Source organism: Canis lupus, chromosome 21, assembly GCF_003254725.2.
Source record: "Canis lupus dingo isolate Sandy chromosome 21, ASM325472v2, whole genome shotgun sequence".
In the NCBI taxonomy this organism is placed as follows: Eukaryota; Metazoa; Chordata; class Mammalia; order Carnivora; family Canidae; genus Canis; species Canis lupus.
The window spans coordinates 4,120,070-4,136,025 of NC_064263.1; the positions used below are offsets into that span (position 1 = coordinate 4,120,070).

General features: G+C 36.2%; 1 long non-coding RNA gene across 1 annotated transcript in view; it reads right to left on the bottom strand.

Annotated features, from left to right (window-relative positions):
- The window catches only part of LOC125753248 (uncharacterized), a 61,962-nt gene extending 55,492 nt beyond the window's left edge, over positions 1–6,470 (bottom strand). The window contains exon 1 of the long non-coding RNA XR_007404606.1: positions 6,014–6,470. This is a non-coding gene — a long non-coding RNA (uncharacterized LOC125753248). The remainder of the gene's footprint in view (positions 1–6,013) is intronic.
- Between the last annotated feature and the right edge of the window lie 9,486 nt (positions 6,471–15,956).

Below are 15,956 nucleotides of genomic sequence, written 5' to 3' on the forward strand. Positions count from 1 at the left end.
ATTTGAGCCTAAAGTACACAGAGTAATGCAATATTTAGTTGCCATATTTGCCACATGTGTTCTCTGGACCTACCTGATGTAGGAAATGTTGGGACTCTGAGATGATGGCCCAGAAAGAATTCTTGAGACGTCTTTGGTGTAAAAGGGTGGTTTTATTAAAGTATGGGGACAGAACCCTTGGGCAAAAAGGAGCTGCTCTGGGGTCATGAGGAGTGTCAGATTTTGTCTTTGGGAAGGAGTTAGGGAGAGCATACGTCTCTAAGGAATTTTGGAAGTTTGAGAGCAAGGTATCAAGGACCTTGAGGAGGCTAGCTATTATTAGGAGAAGGTCATTTATTACTGTCTAGTAAAACCCTAGTCATGAGACCCTTCAGATGTACATCAGTGAGCTACAGGCTTGGGAGATAATTGCTAACAGATATTTGGAGGGTAGAGATAAAGTTTCCAAAGGAATCTTTATCAAGTAGACTTATAGGATCCTGGGGGAGGGTGGGGTTGAGCTAAAATTGCCTTTTGTCCTTAGCATACTATTAACATAGAGGAAGCTGAGTTCCTAGAGGAATGTTCCTCTGTTTCAAGGACTTGTCAGTGGGCTGTAAGTAGTGAGGAAATTTAATAAATTTTTCTTTTACCTTTGTTTCTCACATCACAAATCCTGTGCCAGTGGTAGATGGCAGGTGTCTCTCTCCCTCTCCTTCTCTACACTCCAAACACAAATGGGAAAGTTTGAGAATTTGATATTAGAGACAAATATTTAAGTCACAAATATGGTTTTGTTTGCTTGTTGGATTAGTAACTTGGACAGTTCAAAAATATTCCAGCTCTTTTATTCCAGGTTATGAGTTAGTGAGCACACAGTCTGTCACCACCTAGACCTCAAGACCTGACCTCTACCACTCATCTGCTTGTACTTACTAACCTTTGTCTGACCTTTTTCCTTAAGCTTTTTTCTGGCTTACCTTTAACTCAGGCAAATGAAACCCAAAACCATCCCTCAGGTGCTAGTGACTGCCCTGCCAAGACCTCTTGTCAGCCCAGACCATCCAGACCTTGTAAACTGTACCCCTGATTCTTGCGTCTGCAGATGGACCACAGAGTGACCTCTGGAATGACCTACAATTACCTTTGTCTCATTAAAATACTAAAATCTCTACCCAGGGAAGAACCTCAGCCTCATTTACATAACATACAATGTATGTATTACAATGTATGTATAGGTATACCTCCTTAAGGCTCATGTGTGACCTTAAGTCGGCCAAGGCTTCCCTATCTAATATCTAAATATTCATCCTAACCCTAAACAAAAGAGCCCCATTCACTCTCTCAGGGAGTCATGGTTTTGAAACCATTCCTGGTGATCTGCAGGTCAGTTATTTGCTGCAGGTCAGTTTTCTTTGGGAGACAACTCAACCTGATGCACTTTCTGACTTACCAAGAAGTGAACTCATATTGGTTTAGTTACAAATTTGCCACACTCTATGTTTTCCATCTACTAGTGTTGATATTAATATTCTAGATTGTGGCTACTCTTTCTGTTAGCTGGGTCCCCAATGTGAGGGAAACTACACACACACATACATACAGCCATTAGCCAGGTCACCAGAGGGAGGTGGGTGGGAGGATGGATGTAAATGTTGAAGGGATTAAAGAATGCATTTACCATGATGAGACCTGAGTAATGCATAGAATTGTTGGATCACATTGTACGTCTGAAACTGAATAAAACACAGTATGTTAACTATACTGGAATTAAATTAAAAACTTAAAGAAAAAAGAGCCCATGATGTCTTTGCTGTTTTAAGCAATTGAAATTTTGGCTGCATTTGTTACCATAGTATAACCTAGTCTATCCAGAAAGTTATGTAGGGGCTCAGGGCAGCCTGCCCCAAAATGTGCCACTTTGGAGTAAATACTATTTCCAGTTAAAAGTCATATAAACTAAAAAAAAAAAAAAAAAAAAAAAAAAAGTCATATAAACTCGGGATGCCTGGGTGGCTTAGTGGTTGAGCGTCTACCTTTGGCCCAGGGCATGATTCTGGGGTTCTAAGATCAAGTCCCACATTGAGCTCCCCACAGGGAGCCTGCTTCTCCCTCTGCCTTTGTCTCTGCTTCTCTCTCCGTGTCTCTCATGAATAAATAAATAAAATCTCTAAAATCAAAAAGTAATATAAACTTAGCAGGTGCAGGAAAGTGGCTCTGCCTCCCCTCCACTACTGCCTAAATTTATAGTGCAAGGCGAGCCTACAAGAGGAATGGAAATTTTAACAGAGACTCCCTTTACCAAAGGAATTCATCTACACAATAGGACAAACTTGTTTTTCCTCAAACATCTCCTTTCACCCTCTTGCTAATGAGTTTTCTCCTATTTGTGTCCTCAGGCTCCTCTCCTCTCCTTAGCTCTTAGGAGCTTCACACTGCCTTGGTGTTTTCAGACGTTTGGGTCTGTGTGGATTCCCCATACCATGTCTATTAAATCTGATTTTCTCCTGTTAATCAATTTCATGTCAATTTGATTCTAAGTCCACCTAAAAGGATCATAGGGCAGAGGAAGTTCTTCCTCCCTGACAGTTACATACAGGAAGCAGGTATGTTTGGGCTTCAAATACTAATGCTGGTATTGAAAATATGTATTTAACCTAATTTTATAGACTAAATGCAGAATAGTAGAGATAAGATGTTTTGAGATGTATTAGTAGAATTTAATTTGATTATTAGTGTCAAAGATGTGCATGTTAATCTTATATAATCTACATTTTGCCAAATAAATGCATAAACTGGGGAATAGTGTTTTTCATGTAATAGATAAAAATATAATGTTTCATAATATCACACAAGAAATATGATAAATGAAAACAGTTTCCTACACAAGGGATATAACAACAAAGCACATGAGGGAAGCCAAAATAACCTAAAATCGACATACTGTATGATGCATCAAAGCAGTGAATTTTAAGTGGTTCGTGAAAACACCTTCTTCAAGATTCTCCCAAAATAAGTTCCCTTTAGTCCTAAGTGTGAATGTGCTTTTAACAGATTCCTTTTCCCCCTTTAAAATGCCAGAGCTACTTGTCACCTCCGGGGACTTGGCCTAACATTGTCTTTGGCAACAATTCTTGGGACAATTTTATTTCATTAGTTTTACCCTGCAAATCTTGTGCAGTAAGAATATGAAGTCATGAGTTAGTGTGATTGAAGTGCAGACTGCATGATTTTTCCTCCCAAACATTATTCTGGAATACACAAGGGAGATCTATTCATTCAACATACGCATCATTTGTGTTATATTTGTTATGTATAAAGTAACATACTGTAACTTGATAATTATCCATAATAAAGGATACTAAATTATTCATTATAAACTTTATGCAAGATATTCTGTAGACATTCAAAACACACAATATGATTATTGGAAAAATTTTTGATAAGAGTTTGATGTAACATGGGTGGAACTCCTTGTGCTTGGGGCCCTTTCTCTAAACATGGAAACTCCTATTTGGCAAATAGTAAAAACGCACTAAGTGAAAAAAGGAATGCTTGAGTCATCTTTCTCATCTCTTTAGGGCTCTTAAAGGCATCTGGCTGGTTAAGAGGTTTTCATTTTTGTTTTTTCCCCATTGTTAGGGTAAAGAATATAAAGAAAAAAGTCAAGTAGTCGAACTACTATTGTTTTAGCAAGTGATATGGCACTTATGAAAGCCTTATTTTATTTTTTTTTAAATTTTTTTATTTATTTATGATAGTCAAACACACAGAGAGAGAGGCAGAGACACAGGCAGAGGGAGAAGCAGGCTCCATGCACCAGGAGCCTGACTTGGGATTCGATCCCGGGTCTCTGCGCCCTGGGCCAAAGGCAGGCGCCAAACTGCTGCACCACCCAGAGATCCCGAAAGCCTTATTTTAAAGAAAACACTACAAAATGTCTAGGGATTTTTATCTACAAAACAAATAAGAGAATGTTTTCACAGAATGAATTGACAGAATTGCTAAGTGACTGAAGCTCTCTTTGTTATCAATGTCTGTTTCTCTCTCATAGCTTTTTCAGTTTAAATGTTTCTTGAACTCAGTGTGCAGGAGGATAGAGATAGGATAGTTTAATGGGGGTGACAGAAATAGGGTCAGAAAACTTTGAGTTTATAATTTTACTAGTGTAAATTGACCAGATAAAAAGGAAACTGCGCAGCCCCGGTGGCGCAGCGGTTTAGCGCCACCTGCAGTCCAGGGTGTGATCCTGGAGACCCAGGATCGAGTCCCACATCAGGCGCCCTGCATGGTGCCTGCTTCTCCCTCTGCCTGTGTCTCTGCCTCTCTCTCTCTCTCTCTGTATGAATAAATAAAATCTTAATAAATAAATAAATAAATAAATAAATAAATAAATAAATAAAGGAAACCACCTCTACCCCATATTACTCACAGGAGAAGAATCATACTCTTCCTTCTCAATTCCGGCTACTAATGTAGGAAAGATGTTAGAGTTCCAAGCCAAGGGCCAAGAAAGAATTCTTGAGACATCTTTGGTGCAAAATGGTGGTTTTATTAAAGCCCAGGGATGGGATCCTTGAGCAGGAAAAGCTGCTGCCCCAGGCCTGTGAGGAGTGGCTGATTATATACCTGGGAGTTGGGGGAGGTTGAGTAAAAAGGGAGATTTCAAAAGGATTTTCATATGCTAAAGAAGACCTACAAGATACTGGAGGCCTTGCCATTGTCAAGTTACACATTGCTTTTCCCTCTAGCAAGGCATTAACATGAAGACAATTGGAAACTTTCTGAAGAATGTCACATATATCCCACCTTGGGTGGGGGTCATTTGTGGGATATTAGCTGTGCTTTATGCAGCTAGCCCTATTCCTTCATTAGCAAGTATTAGGAAAGGTCATTTATTATTGCTTAGTAAACCCTTAGTCATGAGTGTATTATTGGGTCATATTGCTTGGACAATGATCGCTAATATATATCTTAGTGGGGGAGGTGTTGAGATAAAAGAAGTTTCCAAAAGAATTTTTGTATGTTAAAGTAGACTTACAGGATCCTGGGGATTGGGGTAAGATTGCCTTTTTCCCTTAACAAAGTATTAACATTGAGGCAGCTGAGTTTCCGAGGAATGTCACTCTGCCAGTTTCAAGGACTTGTCAAAGGATATGAGGAAAGTTAATTTTCCTTCCACCTTTGTTTCTCACATCACTAGGATCAAAACAAAACAAAACAAAACAGTCTTACCAAGTAAAGTATGCTGGATGATGGATGGATGCAAATAAGGAAAGAGCAGAGGGAGGAGTTGGTTGGCCTCTTACTGTTTTCTTTTTTTTTTTTTTAAGAGTTTATTTATTTACATTTATTTTAGAGAGAAAGAGAATGCAAGAGAGAGAGTGGGGAGGAAACAGAGGGAGGGGGACAAGCAGCCTCCACGCTGAGCCTGAGATGAGGGGTTTCATCCCAAGACCCCAAGATCATGACTGAGCTGCAATCCAGAGTAGATCACTTCACCAACTAAGTGACCCAGGGACCCCCTCTTTTTGCTTTCAATATCATTATTTCCCCTATTTGGGGCATATAGCTTTCCATACCAGATCCAAGGATGAGCCAATTTGAAATTGTGCTCAAAGAGGGCAGCATCAGCTTTTCTCAGTCAGGACCTTAAACTGAAGTTCACAGGTGGCCGCAGCATCCATCATAATCTTTCTTTCCTCCAGCCAATATTTCCTTCCAAGGAATTTCCCATCATGACTTGTGGTGGCTAAGCCCAGAGGAGAAATTACTGTGGGTTTTATCTCAAATTTCAATAGCAATTTGCCTCTGGCCTGGAGACTCCTACTTTATTTAGTATTAACTATGTACCCTTGGTAGCCAATGAGTCTGGAGAGAATGTGGTCCCGTTTCTCTGGGGTTTCACTCTTTATGTGAATCCCCTTCTTTTTGCGGACAATCTCTGTAAGCATGCGTTTTGTTAATTAATGTGGTTAGAGTACATTATTCTTAAAAGTCCTTTCTTACCTCTGTTATATAAAATATCTATTACCTTTTATCCCAAGTCTTACAGTTGTTGGGCCGGCGGGATCCTGGGGGATGGGGAAGCACCAACACAATGGCGGCGGGCCTCCATCTAGCCGCCGGGCCTCCATCTAGCCGCCGGGCCTCCATCTAGCCGCCGGGCCTCCATCTTGCCGCCGGGCCTCCATCTAGCCGCCGGGCCTCCATCTTGCCGCCGGGCCTCCATCTTGCCGCCGGGCCTCCATCTTGCCGCCGGGCCTCCATCTTGCCACCCTCGCCTCGGGGCTTGCCCACCACTAGGACGCCCAAGGCCGCGTCATGGTGGGAAAATGGGACCTATGCAGGAAACGGAACCTGAACCTTACCTAACCCCGTACCATAAATAGACGTAAGCAGCTCTCACCCTACACGGGCACCACCCCGCCCTTCCCTGTAAGAGCCCACCTGTATCATCCCGCCGGCCTGTGCCTTCCCACCTGCTTCCCTGCGGGCCTGCGGAACCTGCTTCCTTACAAGCTCGCCTCGACCCACCTTTGCCTGGCCTATTTCATTTCACTACCCACGGGATCAAACCTGGCAACAGTATACTTAAAAAACTTAGTGTTAGAATACACAGGCATTGCTGTATTGCATCCTGCTCAATTTTTATCTTCTTTTCTGCTTCATTTTTTTGTATTTGGAATCCTCTCTCTTCTGGATCGAAACGTGGAAAATTCTTCGCAAAGAAATAGAACAGATAGAGTTCATTACATGATCATCATTCTACCAGCACTGTTTGCATTTCAGTGTAGAGAAGCTATTGTCCCAATCTGCTGCTACAACTTAAAACAAAAAATACATCAGTATTGTGGAAAGTACAGAAACATACTGAGTAGTGAAGGTGACATCCATTAAGAAAACCTTTCCATGTATGTCAGAATCACAGAGAAACAAAACAAACTTTCTAGCCATTTATCAAAGATCACGATCTATCATTTCCAGAAGAATGAAACAATAAACACTAAAGTTAGAAAAGTGAAACAATATACAGAATTTTTCTCCCATTTATTCAACCTTTCCCTACATTTTTCTCAGGAAAAAGGGGAAAAAAGTTTATTCTGCTTGATACCAAGAATGGGTAGCTTACAAACAGATATCAGCATTTAATCAACAAATGGAACACAAAATATAAATCTGTTTTTTACTAATAACTGGAAAAATTTCCAATTTTACAGAATAGGTACATAATATGTGAGATTTACATAACTAAAAAAAATCCTCCCCATTTCCTTTCCTACATTTTTTAATATATTCAACTTTATAAGGAAACATGGAAAACTTATGCAACCATCACTAAATGTTTTAGTAATCCAAAAATATAATAGTGTAAATATAATAGTTATAACTGTGTAAATTTATTTATAACATATTGTCACTGACTCATTCTGAGCTGAGCTGATATCTTTTATAAATGAATTTTTGTTATTTTTTTCTATAATTTCATGTTTCTTGAATACATTCTATGATTGATTACCTACATAGGATATCAAAACTCAAGATATTGTATCAAGATAAATAATTTTTTGTTCTTTGTTTTAAATCTATTTTAGTAGTTCAATTCTATGCATTTAATCTGGTGACATATATCCTATCATCTCTATATCTCTATCCCCACAAATTAACATCTATTTCTTGTCAATCATTGCTCAATCTTCTTCCTATATAAGACCAATGACATGCAAGTTTTTATGATTTACAACCCTTATCTTATTCCATTAATTTTTGCATCTTCAATTTCAGTTCCTGGCTGCCTCCCAACTCTGTCTTAACTAAATTGTTTTAAGATGACTATCGGATATCTAGGTCGTCATTATTTCTGGAAGCTGTCTCCTACCTTTCAACCTTTATATGATATATACAGCTGTCAAAATCCTGGACATAATCCCAAGCACTGAGTTTTCTACTAAGAAACACATTAAGGCTGACACTGGGATATTTCTTGAGAAAAGAACTAAGAGATGCTAAATAATGGTTACAATCTTATTCAGACTTTAAGTTTTGTTACATTTATTAATAAAAGGGAAGAATGTCGTATTTATGCTCTAAGGTCAGTGAGAATATATTGTTTTCTTCATGACCTACTAACAGATATACTACAGAAATTGTCACTCATATTCATCTAGAGTACAATTTTACCTGATCTTCCCAATAAGCACAAAAACTGAAAATTCTGAAGGGATTTTGAATCCTCTAAAGATATAAAAACAATTTCAAAAGGAAATATCAAGTTCATTTATATTATTAAAATTTGTTTCTTTTCCCTTTTTTGGAATCTGGTGAGGGCAATGAGCCATACATACATAAAATGGCATGCCTATTCAGAGTTTGATTCTGTGTTCACTTTTAGTGACTCATTTCAAATGCCCAGCAATAACTGATTCTCTTTTTTTAAAGTGTTATTTGATTTTTAATTGCCTCACTGATCTTTAATTTTTTCAAGTTGTTTGATGGGAATTAAGTAAGTCCAACTCTCTGTTAGACATTCATTTATATTCCTATTTTATCCTTGGAGAGATTTTTTTGAGACAAAAAATGACCTAGCTTATGGAAACCCAGAAAACCTAAAGCTATGTTTTACATATCTTAAGTTAAATTCCAACAATAGTCATTTTCCTTAAAAGTTAAAATAAGTACACTAAATATCACCAATTTAAAAAATGGAGTTCTCAACTACCAATAATGAAGTCATATTGATTTAAGGTATGTTTTTCCAACCATTTTACAATATTTGAGCATAAATCTTTACCCTTATTTCACTTGTGATTTCTTTAAATGTCCTCAGATTTATTTGAAAGTACCATCCATAAAGATTTTAGTCCAAGTTGGAAATGATCATAGCACTGTGAAGCTAAAGAAAGACTTGACAGAACTAGTAGCCTTGTCCCCTATGTCATAGATGAGGAAAGTGATTCTGAAAAATGAGGCTTCCTTAATATCTCAGAGCCATTTCAGATCAAAACTGGAACTAAGATCCAAGTATTTTTATTTTTTCATACCAGTGCTCTACCTACATCTATGCCAAACATAAGAACTAGCAACTATAATAAAGTCTTTACATACTATTCACTCACCTGTAATAAAATACTTTCTAAGGTGTGTATATTTGTTGATCTTTATTATAATTTTATAGAGGTGCATATATGGCATAAGATGTGATACATGTATATAATATATAATCTTAAAACATGTATATTTATAAATGTATGTATTATATATAATTTTGTAATATTTAGTGAAACTACACTACACAAATGTTTAAAGTCATTATTGGTTCATAAAATTAAAGGTATTATCAGCTATATCTAGTTTTCTTTAAATAAGTAATTGATTTATTATTAAAAAGCATTTGGGATTAGTAACTTTATTAGTTTAGGAAAGCATCTCTGGAAATGATTCTCTATAATAAAAAATAAACACCAAGCTGCAAATAATTGGATAAAATGTTATAAAGAGCTCCCACATTCATTTTTCCATCCTTCCAATCAACATATACTTTGAAATATCCATTTACCTATGTGATTACTAGATTATGTAAAAACAAAATTAAAAAGAATGCAATGCTGATACCAAGAATTATAGTAGGAATATTAAATATTAATCAAGCAACCAGTGAAATATTTTCAATCTGTGGCAAATTCAATGAAGATAAAATACAACATACTAAAAGATAATATACCAGAGGTTTGATCCTGTCTTGAGGATCAGAAAAGCTTCTCCCAAGAAAATACTGCTTAAGCTGACATTTGAAGGATGAGCATGAGAGGTGCATTTTAAGTAGGAGTGAGAGTCACAGCACAGGAGTGGCAGGATAGTGAGTTTCAGATAAGCAAATCAGATTGGAAAGTGCACTGGATTAGGAGGGGGGAAACAGGGTCCATTCTAACCTGAATGAAGTTAGAGGAAGCCTCAAGATGAAGATATAAACATGGTGGAGACCAGATTCTAAATAGCCATGTAGGCATGTTAAGGAATTTTTTTCTTTATTCTGGGTGGGGGAAACAGGAAGGTAGATAGGGAGGGGTTTTTAGTTGAAAAGTTTAATGGCAGGATTTTTATTATAAGAGATCACCTCAGGTGTGGTGTGGACAGCAGATTGGATGTAAAGACATAAGTTGGGGAGTTATAACAGTTTATGAAAGAATTCAGCATTGTTGGGGCACCTGGGGGGCTCAGTGGTTGAGCATCTGTCTTTGTCTCAGGGCGTGATCCCCGGGTCCTGGGATCGGGTCCTGCATGGGACTTCCCTTAGGGAGCCTGCTTCTTCCCCTGTGTATGTCTCTGCCTCTCTCTCGTGTCTCTCATGAATCAACAAATAAAATCTTAAAAAAAAAAAAAAAAAAAAGGAACTCAGTAGTGTTGATTTAGGCAGTGTCCAAAGAGATGAAGTGGAATAGACAGAATCAAGAGATATTTAGAAAGAAGATATAATACATTTTAATAACAGGATTTTGTGACGCATTAGACACTGAAGGTGAACCCAAGGTTTAAGGATTATAGTTAAATTTTGACATGTTAAATAGAATACGGCCCTTCACTGGAGTAAGGAAAACCAGAGAATAACCAGTTAGATATAGGAAAGAGTGAGTATCATGAATTTGATTTTGAAAATATAGGGATAGAAAGGAACATTTCCTCTCTCTCACAATTGCCTTAAGGGCAACTTTTTCATGTGTATTTCACCCTTGTAGGTACAAAGACTTAGGAATGAAAGGTGTGTTTAAAGTTTTTTCTCTACTTCTTGCATGCATAAGACCTTAAGTAATCACTCTGAACTTCAGTTCTCATAAGTAAAATGGGGAAATAATGATAATCATATTACCTGTATCTCACAGTTGTTAAAAGGCCAGAACAATGTGGGTTGGAAAGTCACTTGTAAAACAACAATCATTATAATGATACACATTTTTATATGGTTTCTGTTTCTCTGTAAGAGGTGGAGTTATGCTGCCCTGAAAGGTGAGCCAGGCACCTCTTTGGGTATTAATTTCTTAACAGGACTTTCTAGAATCAAGAGTTCATATGGCAATGTACTCAACATGAAGAAAATGTAAATCATCAAAAAACAAAACAGAAACATGTATATTTGTTCTCAGATTCTAAATATCCTAAGCAAACACCTAAAGGATGCCTTTGGCATATGCTACATGAAAGGTATTTTGTTTCCCCTACGTTAGTTATTACTAATAATTATTGAGGTACTTTAAATGCAACAAACACAATTTTAATGAGTTTACATGCAATAATCTATTTAAGCCTCAGGATAACTATAGGAAATTTGCTATTTTTACCACCAATTTATTGGGGAATACGAGATTATATAATAGGTTTAAGGTTAAAGAGCTGTATGTCAGAAATTGAACCTAGGCAGATAGTTCCAGAGGTAATATCTGTATTCTTATGCAAAATTCTGAGTTATATGCCACTACAACACTTGAGGGAAATAAATGCTATAGTATTTTGTATAATTGAAACAAATAAAATCTGATAGGAAGTCCCATTATTATCTTGTAAGAAAATAAATCAAGATTTTTAACAACCCAAGGATTATGACCACCATAAGCATTAGTAAATCAGTCCTCTCTGCTTAAGGAAAAACTGCAGAGGGGGAACTGAATATGCTATGGAGTTCATTTTCAATAAAAATATACTATTTTACTTTTAACAATGTTAAAGATATAAGTTTTCTTCACATTGGCCATGGTTTTATTAAAAGTATAATTGGGGATCCCTGTGTGGCTCAGCGGTTTGGCACCTGCCTTCGGCCCAGAGAATGATCCTGGAGTCCTGGGATCAAGTCCCACATCGGGCTCCCTGCATGGAGCCTGCTTCTCCCTCTGCCCGTGTCTCTGCCTCTCTCTCTCTCTCTCTCTCTCTCTCTCTGTGTCTCTCATGAATGAATGAATAAATAAAATTTAAAAAAAAAAGTATTATGTATGGCAGATTTGAATACTAAAAAAATTCATTATTACTTTAGATAGTAATTTCATGAGTAGGAGAGGTTTATTTTTCTGATTATTTCATAACAATAGTAACGCTGCTCTGTGAATCATGCTTGTGTGTATACATATATATATATATATATATATATATATATATATATGAACAGATTAATAAGAACCCTCAGCTACTATTGCTCAAGGAAGTCTTCAACCATGACACAAGAGAACCTAATGAAGTATCCAATTGGTATGTAATTATACACAATTTATGAATTTATTATTTTGACCAATTACTCTTACTGTGTCATAAATGTACTTTCACTTATAACTATTAGAATGGATGGCTGTTTTGAACTTCTTAAAGACAAAATTTATTCTTAGCAACTCAGTACTTTGAAAGAACCAAAGTTGAAATTCATGTACTTCAGTTAAAAAAAAAAAAAAAGTGATATCTGAAAGACATTCATCCAATTCCAGAATCACTTACATTTGCTTGCTTTTCAGTTTCATCATATTAGATGGAAGATTTAAAAAGGCCAGACAATGTAAGGTACTAACAGACAAAGTATATCAAAGTCCTTTAGAAAAGAATCACCAATACCTGTGTGAAGGTCAGATGAGTTATTATATTTTAAGTTAGTTTTGTTTTAGAGGTAGAATAAAAATCTGATAAAATAGTCAAAGGCCAAATTAAAAATAAAAGAAATCTCTGGCAGTAGGGAAGTAGGAAAATGGAAAGAAGGGTAAGGATGGGAAATGAATATACATAAATATAAGCTAGCAAAACAAGACTTTTTTGGAGGAAAGGGAAGGAAAGAAAAAAGGAAAAAGAAATGAAATCAATATTCCATGTGTACCAATGGTGCGTGTATTCTGGTAGGATCAATAATTTGTGCTTACAGGATCATTGTAAATACTATAAGCAAACTGTAGACTATTTAATGACATGCTTGAAGGATTTACAAACTCAAAATTATATTAAACAAGTCAGTCATAATTCCTATCTTAATATTGCTACATCATAAAAACATTTCACAGTGTCTATAAACACATTCATAGCTATCACAGGGTCATTCCAGTTATGTTGTCATGTTTGGGTTGTTATTTACTGCCCATGTGGTGCTTTTAAAATAATTATAGGGTAAATACTTCACATTTTCCAGTTAACATCTAACTTTGTTTTTGATATAAACTTGCCTTAGGGTCATGCCCCTTTTCTACTACACATTGAATGACACGACCTGCTCTACTGAACATCTCAGTTACAAATATCATTGCATTGTATTGTATAATGTCTAGTTGTAAGGGAAAAAATAAATGCTGTATATTAGTCAAAATTTACTGGTACATTTACAAAGTATTCACAATATTTCAGGGATCCATGACAACTCATTGAACTAATATTCTAACTCATTTTTTTAAATGTTGCATTTAATCCACCAACCTTCGAGGAATTATTATCTTCACTATTTTTATGGATGAGCGAATGAGGTTTAAGGAGACTAAGTAAAGTCCAACATCACAGAAGGTAAGATGAATCATGTGGAAACAGGAGAGTAGAGGCTTAGGTTCCATTGTGTTGTTTTTCCCACACCCCATAAGGAAATTAGGAAAACAGATTAGGAACACACACACACACACACACACACACAGATTCAGATGACTTGAAACATAAACATACACAAAAGCAAATCTGATGCAGAATAAATATATATTCTTTTCCTTCCAGAAACTTCATGATTTTGCAGGAGAGGAAACTGCTTTTGTCCCTTTTTTCTCATTTATAGAAATTAACAGATTTAACTTCAACCTGAAACATTTTTTTTCCCTAATATACCAACAGATAGTGTAATAATTTCCAAGTATGATTTGGAAGTCTTCTTAGTGTTGAAATATGAACACATAAGTACTGTCCCCTTGCATTACTAATAAAGTAGTTGGTCTCATATGGCTATCCCAGGGAGCGTAAAATGAAATACATATTCATATATCCTCTATTTACTAATTTATAAGGCAGGCATTGAATATTTAATATCTGTATGAATTAATAGAAAAGCTATAATGCCAACAAAATGGATAGGCTATGCTTGAACTACTCTTCATGCTCCTATCTCTCTCTTAGCTATCTATCTGCAAGGGATGTAATAGATAAGGCCTGGGGTTTTAAAAAGCCTTACCTTTTCTTCAGCTTAAGAGCCTCTAATAAAAAGTATCTGTCCAATATCCAAGATTTTCATGACATAACATCATCCAAAGTGTTGGATTACTTGCTAGGAAATCAGTGAAAAGAGGTGATATCATATTTTAAAATCAAATACCATCCGATTTTAACCTAAAATAAATTCCAATACAAGTTCAGGCACCTTTCAAAAATTTAATTAGAGTAACTCTTCTCATTAAATCTCTAACATAGTCTGCTGAACTAATAATAAATAATATGGGCACATTCATGAAGAGTTTAGCTTGCAGGAAGTGGGAAACAACCTTGGTTAAAGTCGCAAAGGACAACAAGTAGAGAACAGAAACCATATGCTTGATACACATTTTCTGTAAATACCAAAGATATAAACCAAAATTGGAAGACTGCAGCTGAATATTTCACTTTGTGCTTCTGAGTGTGGCATCTGTGTGCCTAAGGCTCCCACTCCAGACCACAGATTTATTTGCCATGTTTGAATCTCTAAAGATTCCTCTCTGTGATTCATTTCCTCCTCAACCACTCTGCAGAAAACTAAATTCTCATTCACTTGCTACAAAAGTTTTTATCAACAATAACACCACAGTACAGAGATTATTGCTTTCAGCTGCATGGGCAGATGTAGGCACACTCATGTCTAACTTGCTAATTGAATAGATCTATAAATTATCTATGAGTCACAAATAGACATCCTGCAAAAGAAGTAAATGGAGTGCTCGAATTAGTTTTCCTATTCTCCTCAATCTCTTACATTTTTAAACTTTTCTCACATCCTAGCAGTACATCATGTTGCTGTTACTTCTGATTTTTTTCTTTACTTTTCTCTCTTCATTTAAAAAAAATATTTCTCTTGGTTTTGTAATTTTATTTTTAAAGTTGAAACTACTGTATTTTCTTTTAAATCAATGTTACAGAAAATATTTACTGAATATGTTTCATTTCACTTATGTGTTGGCCATTCTATTATTGCTTGTAAATAATCTTAAAATATTCTATAAGGCAAATACCTTACCCTTGTGGGGATTAAATTTACATTTTTACTATATTGTAAGATCTCCTTTGATGTTGTAAGTTCCTTTCTTAGGCCAATGTCAATATTGTTTGAACTGTGGAGAGCCATGTTCGAGTTCTACCTTTGGGGAAACTGAGGTATAAAAATTGATTTGGGCTACAATCTCAAACTTTTATTTTTTTAATTTATTTTTAAAAATATTTTTTTAATTTATTCATGAGACACGCAGAGTGAGAGAGGCAGAGACATAGGCAGAGAGAGAAGCAGGCCCCATGCAGGGAGCCTGATGTGGGACTTGATCCCAGGACTCCAGGTTCATGCCCTGAGCTGAAGGCAGACACTCAACCACTGAGCCACCCAGGCATCCCTACAATCTCAAACTTTTATATGATTAGGTAGAAATGCATAGACAAGGTATATAAATTTTCTTCAATGCCCCCATGTTTGAACATGTTGCCTATAGGGCATAATTGGATAGGTTTTAAAAAAGAGGGTGTAGAGGAAGGGTTGACTAGTTCATTTATGTTCCACTAAATTCCGATCTTAATTCAATCCATTATGGAATTTTATCGCCTAAAATCAAATGTCCTTAAAATCCTACTACTATATCTCACTTGGGAAAAATAATAATGTGTACAGAAGTAAGATCATTGCAGTTAGAACACTTATATTGGAGATACCTATTTATTCGGTTATTGGCAAGCAAGTTCAAATGAGTCACTTAACCTCCCTGAACTGCATTTTTGGTTCCTATAAAAAAAGCAAAAGTTATGGTCAGTTTCTA